General features: G+C 38.6%; 5 non-coding genes across 5 annotated transcripts; all 5 read left to right on the top strand.

Moving 5' to 3' along the window:
* Positions 1-539: 539 nt before the first annotated feature.
* On the top strand, positions 540-613 carry TRNAI-AAU (transfer RNA isoleucine (anticodon AAU)). The gene has a single exon. It is a non-coding gene; the product is annotated as a tRNA-Ile (tRNA).
* Positions 614-1,342: 729 nt separating this feature from the next.
* TRNAI-AAU (transfer RNA isoleucine (anticodon AAU)) lies at positions 1,343-1,416 on the top strand. Its single transcript has one exon. It is a non-coding gene; the product is annotated as a tRNA-Ile (tRNA).
* Positions 1,417-2,631: 1,215 nt separating this feature from the next.
* On the top strand, positions 2,632-2,705 carry TRNAI-AAU (transfer RNA isoleucine (anticodon AAU)). The gene has a single exon. It is a non-coding gene; the product is annotated as a tRNA-Ile (tRNA).
* Positions 2,706-10,203: 7,498 nt separating this feature from the next.
* TRNAI-AAU (transfer RNA isoleucine (anticodon AAU)) lies at positions 10,204-10,277 on the top strand. Its single transcript has one exon. It is a non-coding gene; the product is annotated as a tRNA-Ile (tRNA).
* Positions 10,278-14,963: 4,686 nt separating this feature from the next.
* Positions 14,964-15,037, top strand: TRNAI-AAU (transfer RNA isoleucine (anticodon AAU)). The gene has a single exon. It is a non-coding gene; the product is annotated as a tRNA-Ile (tRNA).
* The last annotated feature ends 322 nt before the right edge of the window (positions 15,038-15,359 follow it).

Raw genomic sequence — 15,359 nt, 5'->3', positions numbered from 1 at the left:
TTTGGAAAAAGGTCCGTAGGTTTTATCCATCCAATGTGTAAAATTAATTTACAAACTTGAAATAACTTGGTTAGAGTAAGAGAGTGGCCATGTTACATCATCGTTAACCTTAAAGTATGACAGAGTAACGAATTGAAGCAAAATAGAAATATAATCTATTGTATGGCCAGAGATTTCAGTTTCTAAGTGTTTTTTAAGAAGTTTTGGGCAACTGGAATTCGATATAACTGTAAATATTGACAGCTAAGTCTATCACTAATTGTAATGCAGGCAAAAACTAATCCAAGCAATGGCGTAATTTACTGGCTCATCACGTGACAAGTTAGAGTGGTTGGTGGCAACATATTGCTCATAATATAAAAAAAGCTTGTCAATTCTCATTTAAGATTGGTTCCTATGCTTTTGATGGGCTCTCTAAGAATTAGTCAACTTTCAACGTATTTTACCTTTCACTGTGGACAGATCAAGCTTTAAGAGGTCAGTAGCTGGCTCAAAATTAGAGCAAGTTCATTAAAAGAGAGTAGATATGGGGCAAAAGTGGCCGGTTAGCTCAATCGGTTAGAGCGTGGTGCTAATAACGCCAAGGTTGCGGGTTCAACCCCCGTGCTGGCCATTCCTTTGGCTTTCTGTTCACATCCAGTGACTTTTGGAAAAAGATCCGTAGGTTTTATCCATCCAATGTGTAAAATTAATTTACAAACTTGAAATAACTTGGTTAGAGTAAGAGAGTGGCCATGTTACATCGTCGTTAACCTTAAAGTATGACAGAGTAACGAATTGAAGCAAAATAGAAATATAATCTATTGTATGGCCAGAGATTTCAGTTTCTAACCTTTTTTTAAGAAGTTTTGGGCAACTGGAATTCGATATAACTGTAAATATTGACAGCTAAGTCTATCACTAATTGTAATGCAGGCAAAACTAATCCAAGCAACTTGAAGCAAAATAGAAATATAATCTATTGTATGGCCAGAGATTTCAGTTTCTAATTGTTTTTTAAGAAGTTTTGGGCAACTGGAATTCGATATAACTGTAAATATTGACAGCTAAGTCTATCACTAATTGTAATGCAGGCAAAAACTGATCCAAGCAATGGCGTAATTTACTGGCTCATCACGTGACAAGTTAGAGTGGTTGGTGGCAACATATTGCTCATAATATAAAAAAAGCTTGTCAATTCTCATTTAAGATTGGTTCCTATGCTTTTGATGGGCTCTCTAAGAATTAGTCAACTTTCAACGTATTTTACCTTTCACTGTGGACAGATCAAGCTTTGAGAGGTCAGTAGCTGGCTCAAAATTAGAGCAAGTTCATTAAAAGAGAGTAGATATGGGGCAAAAGTGGCCGGTTAGCTCAATCGGTTAGAGCATGGTGCTAATAACGCCAAGGTTGCGGGTTCGACCCCCGTGCTGGCCATTCCTTTGGCTTTCTGTTCACATCCAGTAACTTTTGGAAAAAGATCCGTAGGTTTTATCCATCCAATGTGAAAAGTTAATTTACAAACTTGAAATAACTTGGTTAGAGTAAGAGAGTGGCCATGTTACATCGTCGTTAACCTTAAAGTATGACAGAGTAACGAATTGAAGCAAAATAGAAATATAATCTATTGTATGGCCAGAGATTTCAGTTTCTAAGCGTTTTTTAAGAAGTTTTGGGCAACTGGAATTCGATATAACTGTAAATATTGACAGCTAAGTCTATCACTAATTGTAATGCAGGCAAAAACTAATCCAAGCAATGGCGTCATTTACTGGCTCATCACGTGACAAGTTAGAGTGGTTGGTGGCAACATATTGCTCATAATATGAAAAAAGCTTGTCAATTCTCATTTAATATTGGTTCCTATGCTTTTGATGGGCTCTCTAAGAATTAGTCAACTTTCAACGTATTTTACCTTTCACTGTGGACAGATCAAGCTTTGAGAGGTCAGTAGCTGGCTCAAAATTAGAGCAAGCTCATTAAAAGAGAGTAGATATGGGGCAAAAGTGGCGGGTTAGCTCAATCGGTTAGAGCGTGGTGCTAATAACGCCAAGGTTGCGGGTTCAACCCCCGTGCTGGCCATTCCTTTGGCTTTCTGTTCACATCCAGTGACTTTTGGAAAAAGATCCGTAGGTTTTATCCATCCAATGTGTAAAATTAATTTACAAACTTGAAATAACTTGGTTAGAGTAAGAGAGTGGCCATGTTACATCGTCGTTAACCTTAAAGTATGACAGAGTAACGAATTGAAGCAAATAGAAATATAATCTATTGTATGGCCAGAGATTTTAATTTCTAAGCATTTTTTAAGAAGTTTTGGGCAACTGGAATTCGATATAACTGTAAATATTGACAGCTAAGTCTATCACTAATTGTAATGCAGGCAAAAACTAATCCAAGCAATGGCGTAATTTACTGGCTCATCACGTGACAAGTTAGAGTGGTTGGTGGCAACATATTGCTCATAATATAAAAAAAGCTTGTCAATTCTCATTTAAGATTGGTTCCTATGCTATTGATGGGCTCTCTAAGAATTAGTCAACTTTCAACGTATTTTACCTTTCACTGTGAACAGATCAAGCTTTGAGAGGTCAGTAGCTGGCTCAAAATTAGAGCAAGTTCATTAAAAGAGAGTAGATGTGGGTCAAAAGTGGCCGGTTAGCTCAATCGGTTAGAGCGTGGTGCTAATAACGCCAAGGTTGCGGGTTCGACCCCCGTGCTGGCCATTCCATTGGCTTTCTGTTCACATCCAGTGACATTTGGAAAAAGATCCGTAGGTTTTATCCATCCAATGTGTAAAATTAATTTACAAACTTGAAATAAATTGGTTAGAGTAAGAGAGTGGCCATGTTACATCGTCGTTAACCTTAAAGTATGACAGAGTAACGAATTGAAGCAAAATAGAAATATAATCTATTGTATGGCCAGAGATTTCAGTTTCTAAGCGTTTTTTAAGAAGTTTTGGGCAACTGGAATTCGATATAACTGTAAATATTGACAGCTAAGTCTATCACTAATTGTAATGCAGGCAAAAACTAATAAAAGCAATGGCGTAATTTACTGGCTCATCACGTCACAAGTTAGAGTGGTTGGTGGCAACATATTGCTCATAATATAAAAAAAGCTTGTCAATTCTCATTTAAGATTGGTTCCTATGCTTTTGATGGGCTCTCTAAGAATTAGTCAACTTTCAACGTATTTTACCTTTCACTGTGGACAGATCAAGCTTTGAGAGGTCAGTAGCTGTCTCAAAATTAGAGCAAGTTCATTAAAAGAGAGTAGATATGGAGCAAAAGTGGCTGGTTAGCTCAATCGGTTAGAGTGTGGTGCTAATAACGCCAAGCTTGCGGGTTTGACCCCCGTGCTGGCCAGTCCTTTGGCTTTCTGTTCACATCCAGTGACTTTTGGAAAAATATCCGTAGGTTTTATCCATCCAATGTGTAAAATTAATTTACAAACTTGAAATAACTTGGTTAGAGTAAGAGAGTGGCCATGTTACATCGTCGTTAACCTTAAAGTATGACAGAGTAACAAATTGAAGCAAAATAGAAATATAATCTATTGTATGGCCAGAGATTTCAGTTTCTAAGCATTTTTTAAGAAGTTTTGGGCAACTGGAATTCGATATAACTGTAAATATTGACAGCTAAGTCTATCACTAATTGTAATGCAGGCAAAACTAATCCAAGCAACTTGAAGCAAAATAGAAATATAATCTATTGTATGGCCAGAGATTTCAGTTTCTAAGCGTTTTTTAAGAAGTTTTGGGCAACTGGAATTCGATATAACTGTAAATATTGACAGCTAAGTCTATCACTAATTGTAATGCAGGCAAAAACTAATCCAAGCAATGGCGTAATTTACTGGCTCATCACGTGACAAGTTAGAGTGGTTGGTGGCAACATATTGCTCATAATATAAAAAAAGCTTGTCAATTCTCATTTAAGATTGGTTCCTATGCTTTTGATGGGCTCTCTAAGAATTAGTCAACTTTCAACGTATTTTACCTTTCACTGTGGACAGATCAAGCTTTGAGAGGTCAGTAGCTGGCTCAAAATTAGAGCAAGTTCATTAAAAGAGAGTAGATATGGGGCAAAATTTTGGGGGACCCCTACGTGTTTTTTTTTTTTAATTATTTATTTAATTTAAAATAACAGCGTGGGGTGCCCTCAGTTTTGGATTTCCAGCCAAGGTGAGGTTGCCAGCTAAGATCTGCAGGCTGCAGCCATCTGCTTTACCCTAGCTGGCTACAAAACTAGGGGGAACCCTACGTCATTTTTTTTTCATTTTTTTGGCTAAATACAAAGCTAAGCACCCCTTAGTGCCACATGAAAGGCACCAAAGGTTGCTCCGCTTTTTCTCCACTTTTTCTCCACTTTTTCTCCATTTTTTTCTCCACTTTTTCTCCACTTTTTCTCCACTTTTTCTCCACTTTTTCTACATTTTTTTCTCCATTTTTTCTCCACTTTTTCTCCATTTTTACTCCACTCTTTTCTCCACTTTTTCTCCACTTTTTCTCCATTTTTTTCTCCACTTTTTCTCCACTTTTTCTCCACTTTTTCTCCATTTTTTCTCAACTTTTTCGCCACTTTTTGTCCACTTTTTCTCCACTTTTTCTCATTTTTTTCTCCATTTTTTCTCCACTTTTTCTCCATTTTTACTCCACTTTTTCTCCATTTTTTTCTCCACTTTTTCTCCACTTTTTCTCCACTTTTTCTACATTTTTTTCTCCATTTTTTCTCCACTTTTTCTCCATTTTTACTCCACTTTTTCTCCACTTTTTCTCCACTTTTTCTCTCCACTTTTTCTCCACTTTTTCTCCATTTTTTTCTCCACTTTTTCTCCACTTTTTCTCCACTTTTTCTACATTTTTTTCTCCATTTTTACTCCACTCTTTTCTCCACTTTTTCTCCACTTTTTCTCCATTTTTTTCTCCACTTTTTCTCCACTTTTTCTCCACTTTTTCTCCATTTTTTCTCAACTTTTTCGCCACTTTTTGTCCACTTTTTCTCCACTTTTTCTCCATTTTTTTCTCCATTTTTTCTCCACTTTTTCTCCATTTTTACTCCACTTTTTCTCCATTTTTTTCTCCACTTTTTCTCCACTTTTTCTCCACTTTTTCTACATTTTTTTCTCCATTTTTTCTCCACTTTTTCTCCATTTTTACTCCACTTTTTCTCCACTTTTTCTCCACTTTTTCTCTCCACTTTTTCTCCACTTTTTCTCCATTTTTTTCTCCACTTTTTCTCCACTTTTTCTCCACTTTTTCTACATTTTTTTCTCCATTTTTTCTCCACTTTTTCTCCATTTTTACTCCACTTTTTCTCCACTTTTTCTCCACTTTTTCTCTCCACTTTTTCTCCACTTTTTCTCCATTTTTTTCTCCACTTTTTCTCCACTTTTTCTCCACTTTTTCTACATTTTTTTCTCCACTTTTTCTCCACTTTTTCTCCACTTTTTCTACACTTTTTCTCCACTTTTTCTCCACTTTTTCTCCACTTTTTCTACATTTTTTTCTCCATTTTTTTCTACATTTTTTCTCCATTTTTTTCTCCACTTTTTCTTCACTTTTTCTCCACTTTTTATCCATTTTTTCTCCACTTTTTCTCCACTTTTTATCCATTTTTTTCTCCACTTTTTCTCCACTTTTTCTCCACTTTTTTCTCCACTTTTCTCCACTTTTTCTACATTTTTTTCTCCATTTTTTTCTACATTTTTTCTCCATTTTTTCTCCACTTTTTCTTCACTTTTTCTCCACTTTTTATCCATTTTTTCTCCACTTTTCTCCACTTTTTCTACATTTTTTTCTCCATTTTTTTCTACATTTTTTCTCCATTTTTTCTCCACTTTATCTTCACTTTTTCTCCACTTTTTATCCATTTTTTCTCCACTTTTTATCCAGTTTTTCTCTATTTTTTTCTCCACTTTTTCTCCTCTTTTTCTCCACTTTTTCTCCACTTTTTCTACATTTTTTTCTCCATTTTTTCTCCACTTTTTCTCCATTTTTATTCGACTTTTTCTCCACTTTTTCTCCACTTTTTTCTCCACTTTTTCTCCACTTTTTCTCCACTTTTTTCTCCACTTTTTCTCCACTTTTTCCTACATTTTTTTCTCCATTTTTTCTCCACTTTTTCTCCATTTTTACTCCCCTTTTTCTCCACTTTTTCTCCACTTTTTCTCCACTTTTTCTACATTTTTTCTCCACTTTTTCTCCACTTTTTCTCCACTTTTTTCTCCACATTTTCATCACTTTTTCTCCACTTTTTCTCCATTTTTTTCTCCACTTTTTATCCACTTTTTCTCCGTTCTTTTTCTATGGTCAGTCTACCCATTAGTTCTGCCATGCATACTGTAGCTCTACACCTACTGCACATGTTACTTTATGATTGACATCTCTTTCGTACCAGAGCTGTCTAAGCCTACTCTGACCCCATATTTGTCATTACTATATTGTCCTTGTACTGTATTATGACATTTGTATCATGTGTTTCATTTCTTGCTGTGTTGCAATTTTTTTGCTGCATCCCAATTGTACCTCTACATTGTTCGAGTTTATGTTATTGTTCTCTCACTCTTATGTGATACTGATTATTGTCATTTTTCATGATTACAAGCAGATAAGTCCAATCTGACGAAGGCTCAGGCCGAAACGTCATTTGTAACTTGTTTTGGACAAAAACATATATGCTTATGAAAATTTTTTTTTCTTAATACGGACCAATAAAGAGTGATTTTGCATTACTATCCGTTGTGACTTACTGACTTAGTCTGGGAGATTTAGAGTGCCGAGGTTACTCACTAATTTTATCTATTATTACCTCTGAGCACCTATATACCAGTGAGCATAGTCTCCTCTACAGTAGTTCTCCTGATTAGGCATGCCCTTACCTCATGAGCAGGGCATTGCAGCTTTGGTAGCAACCATTACGACATGGACTCTGCTGCTGTGGACCCGGGGAGAGTGAGTGCAGATTCATTGCACCCACACTCCTCACATGAAGGGTCCGCACTCCTAGAAAATGGGGGATACGTTCCCTGAGTGTCCCCCCCCGATATTCTAGACGGTCCAGAGTCGTCGTGGGACCCCTTTATTTTTTTTTCTTACAATAAATTGGTGAAAGAGGAAATGTTTTGGGGACTGTTTTTTCAAATAAATTTCTTTTGTCGATTTTTTTTTTTTTGTTAGTACTGACAGTTTATGATGTTGGGTATCTAATAGACGCCATGACATCACAAACTGCTGGGCTTGATCTCAGGTGACTTTACAGCTAGTATCAACCCGATTTATTACCCCGTTTGCCACTGCACCAGGGCACGGGATGAGCTGGGGTGAAGCGCCAGGATTGGCGCATCTAGTGGATGCGCCACGTCTGGGGTGCCTGCGGCCTGCTATTTTTAGGCTGTGAAGGCCCAATAACTATGGACCTTCCCACCCTGAGAATACCAGACCACAGCTGTCCGCTTTACCTTGGCTGGTGATCCAATTTGGGGGGGACCCTACTTTTATTGTGTAATTATTAATATTTATAAAATAATTATAAAAAAGAGCCTGAGGGGACCTCCACATTGGATCCCCAACCACGGTAAAGCTGCCAGCTGTGGTTTTCAGGCTACAGCCGTCTGCTTTACCCTAGCTGGCTATCAAAAATGGGGGGACCCAACGTCATTTTTTTTTTAACTATTTTTTAAATAGAAAAAATTAATGGGCTTCCCTGTATTTTGATTGCCAACCAAGGTAACGGCAGGCAGATGGGGGTGGCAACCCATAGCTGTCTGCTTTATCTGCTGAGAATTTTTAAAGATTTATTTTTACAGCACTGTGATGTCCAGCAATCAAAATACAGGGAAGCCCATTTTATTTTTAGTTATTTAAATAAATAATTAAAAAAATATATATGGGCTCCCGCTGCATTTTTTGTATTGCTAGCTAAGGGTAATCCAAGCAGCTACTGGCTGCTAACCCCCACTGCTTGGTGTTACCTTCACTGGCAATGGAAAATCCAGGGAAGCATTTTTTATTTTTTTTGCCAAAAAACTACAAAAAAAGGACGTGAGCTTCGCCATATTTTTGTATGCTAGCCAGGTACAGCAGGCAGGTGCTGGAAGAGTTGGATACAGCGCCAGAAGATGGCGCTTCTATGAAATTGCCATTTCCTGAGGCGGCTGCAGACTGCAATTCGCAGCAGTGGGGCCCAGAAAGCTCAGGCCAACCTGTGCTGCGGATTCCAATCCCCAGCTGCCTAGTTCTACCTGGCTGAACACAAAAATGGGGCGAAGCCTACATCATTTGTTTTCTAATTATTTCATGAAATTCATGAAATAATAAACAAAAGGGCTTCCCTTTATTTTTGGTTCCCAGCTGGGTACAAATAGGCAACTGGGGGTTGGGGGCAGCCGTACCTGCCTGCTGTACCTGGCTAGCATACAAAAATATGGCGAAGCCCACATAATTTTTTCAGGGGGCAAAAAACTTCTGCATACAGTCCTGGATGGAGTATGCTGAGCCTTGTAATTCTGCAGCTGCTGTCTGTCTGTATGGAGAAGAGCAGACAGCAGCTGCAGAACTACAAGGCTCAGCATACTCCATCCAGGACTGTATGCAGAGGTTTTTTGCCCACCAAAAAAATGACGTGGGCTTCGCCATATTTTTGTATGCTAGCCAGGTACAGCAGGCAGTCACGGGCTGCCTCCAACCCCCAGTTGCCTATTTGTACCCGGCTGGGAACCAAAAATATAGGGAAGCCCATTTTTTTTAATTATTTCACTTATTTCATGAAATAATTAAAAAACAAATGACGTGGCCTTCGCCCCATTTTTGTGTCCAGCCGGGTACAACTAGGCAGCTGGGGATTGGAATCCGCAGCACAGGTTAGCCCGAGGTTTCTGGGCGCCTCTGCTGCGGATTTCAGTCCGCAGCCGTCCCAGAAAATGGCGCTCTCATAGAAGCGCCATCATCTGGCGCTGTATCCAACTCTTCCAACAGCCCTGGAGCCGGGTGGCTTGTTGGGTAATCATGAGTTAATACTGGCTTTGTTTTACTAGCCAGTATTAAGCCAGAGATTCTTAATGTCAGGCACGTTTGACCCGGCCATTAAGAATCTCCAATAAAGGGTTAAAAAAAGACACCACACAGAGAAAAAATACTTTAATAGAAATAAATACACAGACACATTAGGGACTCCATCTTTATTACCCCCTGTCAGCCCTCCACGATCCTGCTCTTCTGTCTTCTTTCTTTCTAGTGTAGTAGTAGTGAGGATTGTAGTGAGGATGAGGTTCACCAGCCCATCACTTGGGGCTGGGGAACCTCATCCTCAGTACAATCCTCACTACAATTGGGAAGCAGCGTGCAGCAGTGCTGGCTGTCAGCGGTAACAGCGGTAATGCTGACAGACGCGTTACCATAGCAACGGTGCTCTCGGAGCTGCGGTTAGCGGTGACGTCACCGCTAACTGCGTTGCTATGGCAACATTGATCTCCGTTAATGACCGGCTGTGTCAGCCGGTCCCTAACGGAACGGAGAGTCGACCATGTGCTTGAGCATGTCGCCGGTACACGGCGATACACATATGTGCACCGTGTACCGGAGAGATGCACTCGCAGGTCCTACATGACATGTCATAGTCATGTGACCAGTCTTTAGCCAATGAGATAATAGCCACGTGACTGGTCACATGGCTATTCTGACATCACGACAGGTCCTGCATCTCTGCTGGCAGTGCCGGTCACGGGAGGATTCAGCGATCATCGGATGGAATAGCGGCAGGAGACAAAGTGCAGAAGGGATCGCGAGGAACGGTAAGTGTTATGGCAATGTTTATTAACTGTTTGTGTACATTTATCATGCATTTTTCTGTGTTTGTGATTGCCTCCCATTATAGCCTATTGGCTCGAGTTCGGTTCGTCGAACGTTCGACGAACCGAACGCGAACGGGACCCCCGTTCGGCGAGCCGACCTCGAGCCGAACCGCGACCGGTTCGCTCATCTCTACTCATCACGTGACAAGTTAGAGTGGTTGGTGGCAACATATTGCTCATAATATAAAAAAAGCTTGTCAATTCTCATTTAAGATTGGTTCCTATGCTTTTGATGGGCTCTCTAAGAATTAGTCAACTTTCAACGTATTTTAGCTTTCACTGTGGACAGATCAAGCTTTGAGAGGTCAGTAGCTGGCTCAAAATTAGAGCAAGTTCATTAAAAGAGAGTAGATAAGGTGCAAAAGTGGCCGGTTAGCTCAATCGGTTAGAGCGTGGTGCTAATAACGCCAAGGTTGCGGGTTCAACCCCCGTGCTGGCCATTCCTTTGGCTTTCTGTTCACATCCAGTGACTATTGGAAAAAGATCCGTAGGTTTTATCCATCCAATGTGTAAAATTAATTTACAAACTTGAAATAACTTGGTTAGAGTAAGAGAGTGGCCATGTTACATCGTCGTTAACCTTAAAGTATGACAGAGTAACGAATTGAAGCAAAATGGAAATATAATCTATTGTATGGCCAGAGATTTCAGTTTCTAAGCGTTTTTTAAGAAGTTTTGGGCAACTGGAATTCGATATAACTGTAAATATTGACAGCTAAGTCTATCACTAATTGTAATGCAGGCAAAAACTAATCCAAGCAATGGCGTAATTTACTGGCTCATCACGTGACAAGTTAGAGTGGTTGGTGGCAACATATTGCTCATAATATAAAAAAAGCTTGTCAATTCTCATTTAAGATTGGCTCCTATGCTTTTGATGGGCTCTCTAAGAATTAGTCAACTTTCAACGTATTTTACCATTCACTGTGGACAGATCAAGCTTTGAGAGGTCAGTAGCTGGCTCAAAATTAGAGCAAGTTCATTAAAAAAAAGTAGATATGGGGCAAAAGTGTCCGGTTAGCTCAATCGGTTAGAGCGTGGTGCTAATAATGCCAAGTTTGCGGGTTCAACCCCCGTGCTGGCCATTCCTTTGGCTTTCTGTTCACATCCAGTGACTTTTGGAAAAAGATCCGTAGGTTTTATCCATCCAATGTGTAAAATTAATTTACAAACTTGAATTAACTTGGTTAGAGTAAGAGAGTGGCCATGTTACATCGTCGTTAACCTTAAAGTATGACAGAGTAAAGAATTGAAGCAAAATAGAAATATAATCTATTGTATGGCCAGAGATTTCAGTTTCTAAGCGTTTTTTAAGAAGTTTTGGGCAACTGGAATTCGATATAACTGTAAATATTGACAGCTAAGTCTATCACTAATTGTAATGCAGGCAAAAACTAATCCAAGCAATGGCGTAATTTACTGGCTCATCACGTGACAAGTTAGAGTGGTTGGTGGCAACATATTGCTCATAATATAAAAAAAGCTTGTCAATTCTCATTTAAGATTGGTTCCTATGCTTTTGATGGGCTCTCTAAAAATTAGTCAACTTTCAACGTATTTTACCTTTCACTGTGGACAGATCAAGCTTTGAGACGTCAGTAGCTGGCTCAAAATTAGAGCAAGTTCATTAAAAGAGAGTAGATATGGTGCAAATGTGGGCGGTTAGCTCAATCGGTTAGAGCGTGGTGCTAATAACGCCAAGGTTGCGGGTTCGACCCCCGTGCTGGCCATTCCTTTGGCTTTCTGTTCACATCCAGTGACTTTTGGAAAAAGATCCGTAGGTTTTATCTATCCAATGTGTAAAATTAATTTACAAACTTGAAATAACTTGGTTTGAGTAAGAGAGTGGCCATGTTACATCGTCGTTAACCTTAAAGTATGACAGAGTAACGAATTGAAGCAAAATTTAAATATAATCTATTGTATGGCCAGAGATTTCAGTTTCTAAGCGTTTTTTAAGAAGTTTTGGGCAACTGGAATTCGATATAACTGTAAATATTGACAGCTAAGTCTATCACTAATTGTAATGCAGGCAAAACTAATCCAAGCGACTTGAAGCAAAATAGAAAAATAATCTATTTTATGGCCAGAGATTTCAGTTTCTAAGTGTTTTTTAAGAAGTTTTGGGCAACTGGAATTCGATATAACTGTAAATATTGACAGCTAAGTCTATCACTAATTGTAATGCAGGCAAAACTAATCCAAGCAACTTGAAGCAAAATAGAAATATAATCTATTGTATGGCCAGAGATTTCAGTTTCTAAGCGTTTTTTAAGAAGTTTTGGGCAACTGGATTTCGATATAACTGTAAATATTGACAGCTAAGTCTATCACTAATTGTAATGCAGGCAAAAACTAATCCAAGCAATGGCGTAATTTACTGGCTCATCACGTGACAAGTTAGAGTGGTTGGTGGCAACATATTGCTCATAATATAAAAAAAAGCTTGTCAATTCTCATTTAAGATTGGTTCCTATGCTTTTGATGGGCTCTCTAAGAATTAGTCAACTTTCAACGTATTTTACCTTTCACCGTGGACAGATCAAGCTTTGAGAGGTCAGTAGCTGGCTCAAAATTAGAGCAAGATCATTAAAAGAGAGTAGATATGGGGCAAAAGTGGCTGGTTAGCTCAATCGGTTAGAGCGTGGTGCTAATAACGCCAAGGTTGCGGGTTCGGCCCCCGTGCTGGCCATTCCTTTGGCTTTCTGTTCACATCCAGTGACTTTTGGAAAAAGATCCGTAGGTTTTATCCATCCAATGTGTAAAATTAATTTACAAACTTGAAATAACTTGGTTAGAGTAAGAGAGTGGCCATGTTACATCGTCGTTACCCTTAAAGTATGACAGAGTAACGAATTGAAGCAAAATAGAAATATAATCTATTGTTTGGCCCGAGATTTCAGTTTCTAAGCGTTTTTTAAGAAGTTTTGGGCAACTGGAATTCGATATAACTGTAAATATTGACAGCTAAGTCTATCACTAATTGTAATGCAGGCAAAAACTAATCCAAGCAATGGCGTAATTTACTGGCTCATTACGTGACAAGTTAGAGTGGTTGGTGGCAACATATTGCTCATAATATAAAAAAAGCTTGTCAATTCTCATTTAAGATTGGTTCCTATGCTTTTGATGGGCTCTCTAAGAATTAGTCAACTTTCAACGTATTTTACCTTTCACTGTGGACAGATCAAGCTTTGAGAGGTCAGTAGCTGGCTCAAAATTAGAGCAAGTTCATTAAAAGAGAGTAGATATGTGGCAAAAGTGGCCGGTTAGCTCAATCGGTTCACATCGAGTGACTTTTGGAAAAAGATCCGTAGGTTTTATCCATCCAATGTGTAAAATTAATTTACAAACTTGAAATAACTTGGTTAGAGTAAGAGAGTGGCCATGTTACATCGCCGTTAACCTTAAAGTATGACAGAGTAACGAATTGAAGCAAAATAGAAATATAATCTATTGTTTGGCCAAGGATTTCAGTTTCTAAGCAGTTTTTATGAAGTTTTGGGCAACTGGAATTCGATATAACTGTAAATATTGACAGCTAAGTCTATCACTAATTGTAATGCAGGCAAAAACTAATCCAAGCAATGGCGTAATTTACTGGCTCATCACGTGACAAGTTAGAGTGGTTGGTGGCAACATATTGCTCATAATATAAAAAAACTTGTCAATTCTCATTTAAGATTTGTTCCTATGCTTTTGATGGGCTCTCTAAGAATTAGTCAACTTTCAACGTATTTTACCTTTCACTGTGGACAGATCAAGCTTTGAGAGGTCAGTAGCTGGCTCAAAATTAGAGCAAGTTCATTAAAAGAGAGTAGATATGGGGTAAAAGTGGCCTGTTAGCTCAATCGGTTAGAGCGTGGTGCTAATAAAGCCAAGGTTGCGGGTTCGACCCCCGTGCTGGCCATTCCTTTGGCTTTCTGTTCACATCCAGTGACTTTTGGAAAAAGATTCGTAGGTTTTATTCATCCAATGTGTAAAATTAATATACAAACTTGAAATAACTTGGTTAGAGTAAGAGAGTGGCCATGTTACATCGTTGTTAACCTTAAAGTATGACAGAGTAACGAATTGAATCAAAATAGAAATATAATCTATTGTATGGCCAGAGATTTCAGTTTCTAAGCGTTTTTTAAGAAGTTTTGGGCAACTGGAATTCGATATAACTGTAAATATTGACAGATAAGTCTATCACTAATTGTAATGCAGGCAAAAACTAATCCAAGCAATGGCGTAATTTACTGGCTCTTCACGTGACAAGTTAGAGTGGTTGGTGGCAACATATTGCTCATAATATAAAAAAAGCTTGTCAATTCTCATTTAAGATTGGTTCCTATGCTTTTGATGGGCTCTCTAAAAATTAGTCAACTTTCAACGTATTTTACATTTCACTGTGGACAGATCAAGCTTTGAGAGGTCAGTAGCTGGCTCAAAATTAGAGCAAGTTCATTAAAAGAGAGTAGATATGGTGCAAATGTGGGCGGTTAGCTCAATCGGTTAGAGCGTGGTGCTAATAATGCCAAGGTTGCGGGTTCGACCCCCGTGCTGGCCATTCCTTCGGCTTTCTGTTCACACCCAGTGACTTTTGGAAAAAGATCCGTAGGTTTTATTCATCCAATGTGTAAAATTAATTTACAAACTTGAAATAACTTGGTTAGAGTAAGAGAGTGGCCATGTTACATCGTTGTTAACCTTAAAGTATGACAGAGTAACGAATTGAATCAAAATAGAAATATAATCTATTGTATGGCCAGAGATTTCAGTTTCTAAGCGTTTTTTAAGAAGTTTTGGGCAACTGGAATTCGATATAACTGTAAATATTGACAGCTAAGTCTATCACTAATTTTAATGCAGGCAAAAACTAATCCAAGCAATGGCGTAATTTACTGGCTCATCACGTGACAAGTTAGAGTGGTTGGTGGCAACATATTGCTCATAATATAAAAAAAGCTTGTCAATTCTCATTTAAGATTGGTTCCTATGCTTTTGATGGGCTCTCTAAGAATTAGTCAACTTTCAACGTATTTTACCTTTCACTGTGGACAGATCAAGCTTTGAGAGGTCAGTAGCTGGCTCAAAATTAGAGCAAGATCATTAAAAGAGAGTAGATATGGGGCAAAAGTGGCCGGTTAGCTTAATCGGTTAGAGCGTGGTGCTAATAACGCCAAGGTTGCGGGTTCGACCCCCGTGCTGGCCATTCCTTCGGCTTTCTGTTCACACCCAGTGACTTTTGGAAAAAGATCCGTAGGTTTTATCCATCCAATGTGTAAAATTAATTTACAAACTTGAAATAACTTGGTTAGAGTAAGAGAGTGGCCATGTTACATCGTCGTTAACCTTAAAGTCTGACAGAGTAACGAATTGAAGCAAAATAGAAATATAATCTATTGTATGGCCAAGGATTTCAGTTTCTAAGCAGTTTTTATGAAGTTTTGGGCAACTGGAATTCGATATAACTGTAAATATTGACAGCTAAGTCTATCACTAATTGTAATGCAGGCAAAAACTAATCCAAGCAA

This window comes from Anomaloglossus baeobatrachus, chromosome 4, assembly GCF_048569485.1.
Source record: "Anomaloglossus baeobatrachus isolate aAnoBae1 chromosome 4, aAnoBae1.hap1, whole genome shotgun sequence".
Taxonomy (NCBI): domain Eukaryota; kingdom Metazoa; phylum Chordata; class Amphibia; order Anura; family Aromobatidae; genus Anomaloglossus; species Anomaloglossus baeobatrachus.
The sequence above is the reverse complement of the archived record's forward strand: the minus strand, read 5'-3'. Positions and strand labels throughout refer to the sequence as shown.